Below are 11,377 nucleotides of genomic sequence, written 5' to 3' on the forward strand. Positions count from 1 at the left end.
CTTACATACGAGTTCATTTCAGAAACGCTGGAATACATTGCCATTGCTCACAGCAGAAATATAAGTCTACTATTAAGCTAGACTACTTTAGCCAGATCCGCCTCAGAAGTTACATTTAAAACAGGTGTCCTGTCTGCCTTCCGCATGAAGATCCTGCCCTGTGATACCCATACATATCTCCATTCTCTTTCACGCCTTGGTTGGCGCGCGTTACTGAGCAGAACCTTCATTTCCATGCACAGGTGTTCATTTATATATACAGGGTTACTGTTGTCAAAACCAAGACGAGTGCTATCTAGTTTAATCTTTTTTGCTGCGGACAACATCTTGTCTCGCGCCGTTCTGGTGAGGAATCTGACGACCACATTTGATTTCTTTTTATCTTTCGATAGTACACGGTGTGCGACGTCAATGTCGTTATCTGTGACATCAGTTCCTAAGCACTTGGCGATGTTTGCGACAGTTTTCTCCAAGTTTTCTTTTTCGATTTGCGGAAGACCTTGGATTTCGATATTCATATTTCGGCTGTATTGCTTCAGCTCGACAATTTCCCGTCTAGCTTCTTTCAGGTCCCTCCGCAGTTCTTCGTTTTCCTTACGACACCGCGCACTCTCAGCCTTTACCACGTCAATCTCCTTGCGAAAAGCCTCCACGTCAGTCCTAAAGGGCTCAAAGCTCTCATTCATGAAGCCAATAGCATCTCGAACACTTCCAAGTTCAGTGACTATTTCAGTGTTCGAGGAAGCGACCTTACCTATTTTACAGTTAACCTCAGTCGAGAACACGTCAAGTCTTCCCACTAGATCACCTAGAAATTTCACGACCTCTTTTATGCTATTAGGCTGCCTCTCAGCAAGGGTCGCCGCAATATTGCCCATGTCACCCGAAGTTTTATCCCCCATGGTTTCAAGCACTTCAAGTAAAAATTGCACGAAAATACTCTTGTGCACACACAGCAAGAGGCAAAGTTTGAAGATTCGAAAGAAAACACTGTTGCGACTACAATGCCCAATAAAACTTCAGCAGCAGCAGCAGCAGCGACGAACCGAGGTGCATATAATGTTCAATATGAAAGTTAACCAACTTGCAAAGAGTGCAGACAGTAGGTTAGCGTGCGTTCTTTCGCCGTCGCCGCTGCTGCCTGAGTGAAGCCAATTGCAAAGAAACAACACCCCCAGCACAAACTTGATAACAGCTTGAAACTGCAGCAGGCAGAGGTAGATGGTGGTTTCGGTAGCGCTGTCCAGGTCCTGGTAATGGTAAAGCCACAGCAACACAATTGTATAAACGGTGTGGCACTCAGCTCTGGTGGCAGAAGACGACTCCGGATGGGATGGCTTACAATTTTCTTGATGATATGCCGGTATCTGCAAAGAGTGCAGACAGTAGGTTAGCGTGCGTCCTTTCGCCGTCGCCGCTGCTGCCTGAGTGAAGCCAGTTGCAAAGAGACAACGCCCCCAGCACAAACTTGATAACAGCTTGAAACTGCAGCAAGCTGAGGTAGATGGCGGTTTCGGTAGCGCTGTCCAGGTCCTGGTAATGGTAAAGCCACAGCAACACAATTGTATAAATGGTGTGGCACTCAGCTCTGGTGGCAGAAGACGACTCCGGAATGAACTGCGATTTCGTGCTGTGCAGTCATGTGTGCACAACATACAAAATTATCAGGAAAATCGGAAACATCAAGTATACACCGTTTTTTGATCTTTCGTGGAATCAACAAAGGTTATTATTTATGCCGTAGTGGGTACGTTGCTAGTTACTTTTATTAGTAGCCACAAGAGAGTTTATAACGGGCTCTAGAAATGCCACTCTTCCAGCTTTCGCTGTGACTGTGCTGCGCTTTCCGCGCAGGCCTGGCGTTTTTTATGATGATGATGATGATTAAACAGCATTATTTATTAAGTCCAGCGAAGTTGTTTCGGGGCGGGCCTCAGCCCCGGCCTAGGCATCGGCCTCGGCTCGCTGGAAGGCGCACAGTTGTTCTTCTAATGCGTAGCCGAGCAGAGCCTCCTCCTAGCGGGCCCTTCGGTTCCAGGCTGTCTCTTCGTGGTTTCTGTGTGCTTTCTCATCTATGCTCGAGCACTCCCACAATATGTGGCCAAGTGTTGCCCTCGCATCCCACGCCTTAACTTTATCTGTCAGAGATCAGCGTAACAGGGACGAAAGATAACTCGGTTTGGGTAAGTGTATATACAGTTGTCGCCACCCAACTACCTGCTTTCAATAAAAAAAATTCCAATGGGTGCTACACATGGACAAAAACAAAACAAGTTACCTACCCCCCATGTTACACTCCCCATTTTTACACCTTCTTGAAAGGTATGATGCTATAGTTAACGTGCTTCTTGTATATAGTTGGTTGGCAGTGTATACTGTGTTACTGCAGGCTGCGTAACATTGCGTCTCCCGTTTACATAAGTTATACTGACGCAAGATCTCAGCATCTAGCGTATAAATGCCTTTAGCATTTACCTGCATTTGGTTCAAAAAGTCACAGCTTCGCCGCAAGGGCGAAGCAATGAATGCGATAGCAAGAAACTAATGCTATACGAAGGGAGGCTCACCAATGGATACTCTCAGTTTGAACAGCGCTCCTGTTGCAAAGGCGGCCAAAGCAGCGAAGGAAACTAGAGTACTTCAAGTGTCGAGCTGTGACACTTGATAGTTCGCACTCATCTTCTGTTTGTTCGTTTAGCGGCGTCCCTTGAGCTCGAGTGACTTTCGTACGCTCCGTAACATGAGCGCGGACATCACGGTGAAAGCGTGAAACATCCCTCATCCCCTCAGCACGAGAAAACCGCGCGAGCAGACAGCGGAAGGGCAAGGTTCTCCCTGCGCAAATATAAGAGGGAGCGAGCGAGCTCGCCGACGACTTTTAAATGCGCCCGTCGCGCTCCTCGCGCCATCTCGCTGGTAATGAAGAAAAGCTTATAAGCGCCCTCCGTCTCTGAGTCCTGCCATCGGTAAAGGGTGTGATATAACGCTCGGTGTTTGCTACCTGAAGGCTCTGCGCTGTGTGGCGTAGTTGTTAGCGCCACGCGCTGCCTAACGAGAAGTCGCTGGTTCGATTCCGCGCTTCGGAAGCATTTTCTGAATTATTTTTCTTTGGGGCTTTTATATATATATACATACTTATACATATACGGTGCATGACGGGCGACGGCGACGGCAAAATTCAGCCGAGACTGTGCATATAATTGCTATCGCAATAAAAACTTTCTTTGTGGAGGAAGAAAACAATGTTGCAGTGGCTTAGCTCGGCTATGCCAGGATAACGTAGCGTTAGCAAAGGTTCAGCTGATTATTCTTAGCTTTCCTGATTGTCTAAGATTAGCTTGATTATCATGCTTACTGCTGCTCCAATGACACACACAGACCGTATACGTAATATGCGGCACATGTATATTTATTTTGCCAGGCAAGTTCTTCGGAATCCGATGAGTTAAGCTTCTCCGTTCTTCTGTGCATTTGAGCAGCATTTGCGTTCTCCTTCTCCATGGCTATGCCACACTGGCAAACGACAGTCAGAGGCGCTATCAATCGGCTCCAGCGCAATGTCAGACAGCGACTGCACAGCGAAGGCGAATAGCTGCGCGCGCACCGGCGCCAGTACGTCTGCCACGGCTACGACGTCACTCCTCTGGAAAGCGCAGACTGGCGGCGGAGTACGCGGGAAGTGCCGCCTCCGCTGCGCCAGGTGTGTGACATCCCTAATCCTCGCGCATGCGCAGCACGGCTCTTTAGGAGGCACACGAAAATGGCTCGGCTAGGGCAGTGTAGCTAACGCTACAAAATACGAAGTGTCATGTGAGGAACTTGAAGATCTGCCAGAGAAATGTAACACTAGCATGCTCGGATTTCTACCTCGAGCATTGAGCACGAGGAGGCAGCGGTTTCGGAGGAGATTGGCTTGTGGACACTGAACACGCTCTCTCCTAAGGTTTATGGCGCTAGCACCTAGCGACATTTACCCTTTAATTACTGAGCACCTTAGTGGCCCGGACTGTCGTCTCATGCCGTCGCTTGGCGTCACGCTGAAAGGACCAAGATAGGTCAAAAGAGTGCGGTACACGTCAAGTCAAAACCACAATAGGTCAAGAGACAGTGTCATCACATCACAATTGAATGTCCAGGGAGCACACCAGAATTCGACCTCAGCTGACAGGAAGTTGAGCGTGTTCTGGCTATCAGGTATCGTTTTGTACTTTGTAATGTAAAGGGTTTTAGAACTCCTGTGTGAATATCTCGTTTTCCACGAGAAGTAAGCTTCGTCTCTGACGCGCAACCGAGGTAGAAAAGCTGTTCGCAGGCCTTCGATGTTTCGGCTGCGTCAGAATGGTCGCACCTGTTACCCTGTTTTAGAACGCAGCTTTTTGGCTCCCGTTCCTGCGTTGAGGGGCGTCGCCGTCGTCGTAACCAGCAGAGCGAACAAGGACAAAGGAGAGCGAACGAGGAGCGCAGAGGAGGATGAGAGACGGCGATAGCGAGGAGACCGCGAAGAGGAGAGAGTGACAGCGGCGAGATGACAGGCTCCGCAGCAGCCACCCGCGGTGCCACCGTAGTGCGCGCCGACGTGCGGTCACCGATGACGTCATAACTAAATTATCTGGCCAGGACGTCCACCGATACTACGTATGGAAATAAAGCGCTACATGGACGGAGGCCTGTCTGCGGCAGCTGTTGAGGAATGCGCCCACGAGCTGCCTGCCGCGGTCTCCCAGTTATCGAGGGATTCGCGCTACGCTCCGTCTGCGGCGGTTGTTGGGAAATGGTCTGCACGAAATTGTCCGCGCCAGTCACACTACTCACGGCGTTGTCTTCTTAATGTAAACCGTGTACCTATCTACAATGTATTCTCATAAACAGATGCGCTCAGAATTCGCATTAGGCTGTATCGTAATGATCGAGGAATGTTTTGGTCTGATTGCAGCGGCGGCTCCGCAATAGAAGCAAACACGCAAGAAGAACATGGCCGCATTGGTAACAGCATCGTCATCGTCATCTGACAAGACTCGCGTTATAAATACCCAAAATCGTAAGCCCAACTACACTGCGTCTGTTTGCCAGGAGACGAACGAATGAGCGTCAACCCAACGAAGAATATAGTCGGTTCCATACATCAGGTGAACGCTATGGGAGCTGGAGAGAGCTCTTGCAGTAGACGTGTTCGCACCAAGGAAAAGTTCAACGAGTTTACCAACATGTCATGTGACTTTTTTTTAGACCGAGCAATAAATGACGATACCTCGTGGCTTACAAGTAAACCAACCCCGTTATTTATACCGTTGTCAACAGGTTTTTCTGGATCGTTTGACGTCTCTTTATTCTCGTATCGTGGCCTCCATAATTAGTTCTGGTAGCGCGCAGCCGGAGCAAATAGCGGCGGCCACATTTACAACGACGAGATCCAAGCGCGACACGCGCGGACTTACACATTTTGAGGACCGAACATCTTTCAAAGCTTAGACAGCGTTGCGTCAGGAATATGAGGCGGAGTACAGTAGGCGGGACATTTACGGTGTCACCTCAATGCTGCAGCGTCCCACCGCCGGTCGGTGTGGCCGCATCGTCACGGGAGCTCAATAGTCTCAATCCGCAATTGGGACAACGCACGGAACATCTGGTGATTTCTCTATCATTTTTCCTTAACAGTGACGAGCAAGTGTCGCAGTTTCTGGCTTCGTGCCTGTCGAACGTTCTAAGAACGCGGAACACGGCTTAGTGTTTCACTTGCGGTTGGGATGTATGCTATTCCCGCGTGCGTATGACCCCAGGCAGCCAATGACAAATGTGGACGTGCGGTTTGTCGTTCAGCAGCATTCAAGAATTGTTGTAGCTATAGGCTGACAGTTTCCGCCGTACTCCACATACGTTGGTGGCTTTGTGTTCTCCGGCGTAGTAACATCGTGGAAGCCGCAAGCTTTTAATAAGAATCAAGTTACATAAAATCCATCAGAATACAGAACAATCAGGAAGAATATAGAAGAACCTATAGAAGAGCCTGTAACATAGAAGAGCCTAGAAGTTTATCACACCAGCTCGATTCCCTCTATGTGTGGTATCTGCCAGAATTTTTTACTCAGTGGCACATTGTATTCGTGAGATTTAGCGAACTGGGATTCCTATTCACGGAATGCTTGACGCTTAAGAACGAGATTGTAGAATTTGTGGAAAAAATTTATAAGGAGTTTAATGCATGAATGTTCTAAGAAGGTCTCCGCATGCGTAAATATCAAGTGTCTGGATCATTTTTTTTTTATGGTGGGGAAAAGAAGTCAATGATTTTCATGCAGGGAGTGTTCGTTTGACTGATCGAACCGAATCACTTGTTCATCGCCTCAGAAATGTGTGCAGAAATGTTGAAAAACTAATGGAACACGGGGCGTTGCTGGAGCTAGCGTTTCGACAAGTGGACTTGTCTTCCTCAAGGCTTGATGATTACAGCTTAACCGGAACGTCTACCTTAATTGAATATGCGAAAATGTCGCAACGTTTATGTGTACGCTAAAAGAAATGCAAATCGTCGAAATAGTTTGGTAGTCTTGTAAGATTGTTCGGCTAGATGAAATACCGAACTTTCATGCATTTGTAGCGCTTATGCGAAAAAGGAAAAAAGAAAACATGCACACACGCAGAAGAAAGGGGCATTAAGGACGCTGTAATGAACCTCGAGTGTTCTTACTGCCCCTTTTCCTTTCCGTGTCTACATGTTTCTTTGGTGTTGTTGTTTTTTTGTTGTTTTCCGTTTGAGCAGTGCAAGTGCATCAATGTCTTGATGCCCTCTCTTTTGCTCTTCAGCTGACTCGCTTGATTACATTGAGCGAGCTGGTTTCTCATGCAATAAATAAAAATAAGAAGCTAAAAAGAATGTATTCCATTCCCACAGATAAATGAATTTAATGGAATAAAGAAAGTACCAAGAAATATATCATCTCAAAGTAATGGCATGAAGATTCAGCATACACGTATTTTTAATCTGTGCAAAACTGCTCCGTCCGGAGTTGTGATGATAAGGTTGGCTTAGCCTGACCGTCTTGGCCCACAGTCGCTCCACATGAGGGGCTGTCTATTTATCACTTCGGATTTGCGCAGAAATCATGGTATACGAGGCTGCTTTTTCTGCTCCACGTCTTAAATTGCTCCAAGCACTCCCCCTCAGGCACACCTGTTTTGTTATAGTCCTTAAACCTGAGATCACGCCAGCCACGATGACCTGGATGTGTGAATTTCAACTCTTTAGTGAGTGTGTTGAAATCAAATTACAAAAAAATATTCAAGCTGAAAAACAAGGCGAAAATTGATAAGATTACGGTTTCCTTCTTAACAATAAAGGTTGGCAGTCTACGGCGCTTACACTGCATAAGGTTACATTCAGGATGATATCGACCAACGAAATTTGTTGATACAACGAGTTTGCAGTGTACGCGTAGGCCTTCATTTGAAATTTAGCAATATGAACATTTTTGTAAACATACTCTTGACTGGTCATGCTTGGAAAGATGTTTTTTTCTGTCTCTATGGGCACACAATTTTAATGCCTTGCAATTTTATGCAAGAATAAACATGCATATACCGCGATATGGCGTGTCGTGAAAATAAATATTCGTATAAGAGCGTCGTGCTTTCAGTCCGGCAAATAGTAAAGATATAAAATTCTCACTTGCGGCTGGTTGGTTAACGGTCGACAAGCAGAACAGCAGAATGACGGGGCAAGGTATGCAGTAACCGAGAAGAGAAGGACAGACAATTGATAAGTTACAATTTTCAGCACAAAGAAGATGAGGGCAATAGGAAAACGCTGAAGAACAGACAAATACATGACCACAACTGCTTTGACTTGTGAAATATTGACTTTTAGAGAGCCTGTTCTTTGATTGTTTTGCATCTGTACTCATCTTTATTGCTCTAAAAAAAGCTTACACTCAGTATTAAGGAACTGCTCTACTGCAAGATTTTTAATACGTGTATTATTAGCTCACGCGCCGTAGAAGTCAGTTCTTTATAGCGCTGTGCTTTTGAGCCCTAGGTTGCGTCCGCATTTAAATAGAGGCAATTGTAGGAACACTCATGCAATTACTTTTGAGCATACGACAAATAACAGTAAGTTGTCACGTTATTACATAACGGAAACTCTCATAATCAGGTCACGTCTTTGATCACGGTAGACCGAACAATGTAATTACTTTTTCAGCGTAAGCTCTTATGAACCCACAAGAACAGCCGGTTTTGAAGGCGTAGTTGTCCGCCGCCTCTGCCACCGTTGTCTATCGTAGCTATCGCGTACACTGCGAAAAGAAAAACAGGATTCAAGTCGGACTCGAACCCAGGCCTCCTGTGTGGCGATCAAGTGCACTACCACAAAGCAACGCGAGGTTTCTTCTTATTACCTGTGTTTTCAACCTATAAAAAGCAGAATAGCAAACGCTATTTACAGCCCAATCACTGGTCGCCTCAAAAAGACCAGCCTAACTGAGACTGATGACACTCTAAATATACTTTATGTGTAAAAGGAGCTCAGCAATCTGGATCATTTCAAAGAAGTTCTTGCTCTTCAACGTGACGGGTTATGGTCTCTTTGAAATATTGACGTGTTGGACGTCCGCATCGGCGTTCTGAATGGCCATCTTGCACTTCCATATGCTGTGGAGTGCAAGGACCATTATTAGATGCAACGGCTCTGTCTTCACCTTCAATAGAGAGATACCGAATGCCAGGGGGTCTAACGGAAAATCTTTTAAATGCCTTTAATGTCCACTCGACGAGAAAACTGTCCGTCTGTCTTTATGTTATGTAAGACGATAGCCCCTATAAAGAAACAAACGAATAAAAAAATAACTTCTCACTTGAGTGTATGGGTTTAACCCCGGGCCCTCACGCTTAGAAGGACATCCGTTCTCATGTAATCAACATTACATGTGCACACCTAGGACTTCGCAAGGTATATTCAAGCTTTGCTCGAATAGGCCGACGGTAGTTACTTCTCATATGCCCATCATCGCACCGTGGCGCACACTTCGTTGCGATGAAATTGACGTCTCTGCTTGTCACAAACGAGCGCGTCAAGAAAGCGCTCGCGCTGCCACTTTCAAGCGGCAGCGGGATAGCACCGCCCCAGCCGCTCGCTCGAGAAGCGCGAACGACGAAAAAACAAGTTTTAAAAGACTCCGGCTTGCCGACATTCCTCCTTACCCACTCGAAACAACAGCAGACAACCAGATCAAATGCCCGGCAAAGCCTGCATCTTTCTAGAGGGAAACAATGACGCAACGCCGAGCGACGCCGCCACGAGTGGAACCGGCGAGAGAAATCTCGAACGTTTCCTAGCTTTGGCTGTGCTGCATGCCGGAGAACGTTCCCACCGCTTCTAAAGCCCGAGGGAGAGGAGATAATAGCGTGCAACGAAGACCAGCGAGTGAGTCAGACAGTCGGTCCGGAGATGGTGGAGTTATGCTGAGTGTGGCTCCGTCAGCCAAAGAAGACGTGTTTATGATGTTCTGCGGTCAACCGATCGTCGATCTGGAAGAATGGGATGACGATGCTGTGTGAGCCGTGACAAGTTACGACGACGGAAGGAACAACGACAATCAGCGCTGGAGTTGGCGTAAGTGTTCTAGAAGGTAAGCATTCAAGTACCGTCCGAGGATTGTGGACTGGATACGCCATTGAATATTCAGGACTAATTGTTCTTGAATAGTTGTAATGCATGAGGTTGCATTTGTAGCGCGTGATCTGTTCGTTTAGTGCCCGTTGTGTTAACACCATCTGAGATATATTGTAAAGTTGTAACTGCTACCAGCCGAGTGGGCATGTTTATGATATGTTTGTACTCCCTTAACTGAGAATATATTTCGTTTGTGTTACCGACTCTCGGCTCTGACTCGGTCTTTGGACCACAACCGGCGTTCGCTGGCGCACTAAAAGGACCAACTCTAAATTGTCCGCGTTTTCGTGGTGCGTTTCGGGGAGCCGATACCTCCGCCCTTGGAATCTGCCCTGCGATTGCCATCGCCATTAACGGGATCAGTGACAATTATTCTGGCATCCGGGACAGGAGCTGTTTGGTGCAAAGTGTGTCCACAGTAGGGAGAAAGAGCCTTGAGACGTTGATAGTGCTTGCGAACGATTTTTGAGTGTTGTACCGCATTCTCGCTAACCTGTGTAGAGTTTTTTGGAATTTGAAGTTAGGCAGAGATTCTGTGCACGCGGCTAGGTTTCGGTGGACGGGCATCATGCATCTTGAGAAGTTAGTCGCCTTTGGTGGGAAGATGGGTCTTTTTCGGGCCGAACTACGAAAGTGGGTGAGCCAAAAAGAAAAAGAAGAAAGAGAAAGGGCTAAGGAAGAAAAAGCAGCAGAGCTTGAAAGAGAGAAGTTGGCGGGTTGAGAGGGCCAACAAAGAGAAAGAAGCAGAACTTGAAAAAGAGAGGTTGGCAGCTGAGCGGGAGAAAGAAGAAGGAGAGGCGCAAGAGAGACAGATGCAAGCTGAGATGGCTGAGAGAGAAAGGCAACGGCAGCACGAGATAGAACTCGAACGGCTCCGTTTGCAACAGCGCATGGAAACTCCCGTCCAGGCTAGAGTCGAGAGCAGTAAAAGGGAAGATCATAGCTTCCGTTTGAACCCAAGCAAACTGCTTGTGACGTTTGATGAGAAGAAGGGTGACATTGATGCGTACCTGCACAGGGTTAAGACGATAGCTAGAAGCCAAAATTGGCCTGAGCAGCAATGGGCAACTGCTTTGAGCACTTGTTTGAGTGGCGAAGCGCTCAGTGTGTACGGTAGGCTGACGCCTACAGACGCAGCTAATTACGCAAAAGTGAAAGCTGCTTTGCATAAGCGATTTAGATTCACCGTGGAAGGCTTCCGAGATAGGTTCCGTACTGGAAAGCCAGCTGGTGACGAGACGGCTACGCAGTATGGCACGCGATTCAGCCATTACTTTGACAGGTGGATCGAACTTTCAGAGACGGCACAGGAGTACGGTGAGCTTAGAGAGCTTCTTATCAGAGAACAATATCTCACCAGTGGCCACCCGAGTCTGTCGCTGTATCTGAAAGAGAGGAGAGCCAAATTGCTTGAGGGCATGCTGGAATTGGCTGATCAATTCTTGGAAGCGCAAGGTGGCACGAACCTATACAAAGTGAAAACGGCAGGTCCCGATGATTCAAGGAAATCGGCACCTGAAAAAAAGAAGCATGCACAGGAGAATGTTCCGCGATGCTTTTTGTGTAACCGAGTGGGTCATCGCGCTAACAGTTGTCGGACCAACTTTTCACGTCCCAATGTGACCAAATGCTTAAATGTGGACAAACAGGGCACAAAGCAGACGCATGTCGAAACGATGCGAGTAAAGCCCACCAAGCAGCTTTTGCGTATGC

This window comes from Rhipicephalus sanguineus, chromosome 8 (assembly GCF_013339695.2).
Source record: "Rhipicephalus sanguineus isolate Rsan-2018 chromosome 8, BIME_Rsan_1.4, whole genome shotgun sequence".
Lineage (NCBI taxonomy): Eukaryota > Metazoa > Arthropoda > Arachnida > Ixodida > Ixodidae > Rhipicephalus > Rhipicephalus sanguineus.